At 38.3% G+C, this 1,026-nt stretch overlaps 1 non-coding gene across 1 annotated transcript; it reads right to left on the bottom strand.

The window, feature by feature from the left end:
• Positions 1–204: 204 nt before the first annotated feature.
• Positions 205–276, bottom strand: TRNAH-GUG (transfer RNA histidin (anticodon GUG)). Its single transcript has one exon. It is a non-coding gene; the product is annotated as a tRNA-His (tRNA).
• Between the last annotated feature and the right edge of the window lie 750 nt (positions 277–1,026).

The raw sequence follows: 1,026 nt of genomic DNA, 5'->3' as shown, positions 1-1,026 counted from the left end.
TACTCATGTGGTTTTCACTAGCCACCAAACAGATATATGCTACACTCATTAGTAGATATTAAAAAAAAAAAAACTAACACGAAAATAAACTAAAAAAAATCCAAGGGCAATACTCTTTAAACCCCTTTCCCATATTCAATAATGTTAAGTGTAAACCGAACCCAGTTTTGCCGGGCAAAAATGATCAGCAAAACGATATCAGGTTGTGGCTGCTGGGATTCGAGCCCAGGTCTCTACGGCCACAACGTAGAATTCTTACCACTAAACTACAGCCACATGTTACTGTGGACGTTAATTTTTTTTTTTGATATAAGAATAACTTGAATCAAAGCGTATGATTTGGCCGAAACTTTTATAATGGCATGCATGCACGCAGTCATATCAATTGTGCATTTATTATTCGATATCCAGTTGGGGTCTGGATCTGATTAGTGAGACTTGATGAGAAAGTCTGCATCACATTAGTAATTGAAATCATATTTGTTACAAGACTTCTTTGTCATGACCCGTGAACATTTAGTTCTGGTTTAGATTTAGCTTGCAGTTTGGACATTCAAATATGATTAAACAAATATCCGATACGAATCCAATCCATTTACACCATGTAAAAGGACTTATAATTTTTTACAAGATGCTTAACACTGACAAGGTGTTTCAAGTGAGTGACAGAAGAGTTCCATTGCCCGAAGTGCCAAAGTTCTTTTATTTCTAAGGTCCAGCGCTGCTTCAATGTCAGATGCATCAGCATTACATGTCAACCAATGCACATTGGCGTAATGTTTATGAGAATCAAACTGTCCATGGAACTATCATCCACTCGACAGTCTGACCAGCTACTGATTGAAGAGGCATTTTTGCTCGGTGAGAATTCAAAGGTGCATATAAAGTCGAGTTAGGGGTTTGTATAAGGCAGGTCTCTAGTTCGATTCCCGTAGACGCTATGCTCTTGTATCTTGAGGTCGTAGGACGTCGCATCTAAGTTGAAGGGTGCATCATTCTAAAGCTAAATCAACGCAGCTTAAAACC

The sequence above is a fragment of the Nymphaea colorata genome, chromosome 7, assembly GCF_008831285.2.
Source record: "Nymphaea colorata isolate Beijing-Zhang1983 chromosome 7, ASM883128v2, whole genome shotgun sequence".
Taxonomy (NCBI): Eukaryota; Viridiplantae; Streptophyta; class Magnoliopsida; order Nymphaeales; family Nymphaeaceae; genus Nymphaea; species Nymphaea colorata.
Note: the sequence above shows the minus strand (reverse complement) of the source record. Positions and strands in the feature narration are given on the sequence as shown.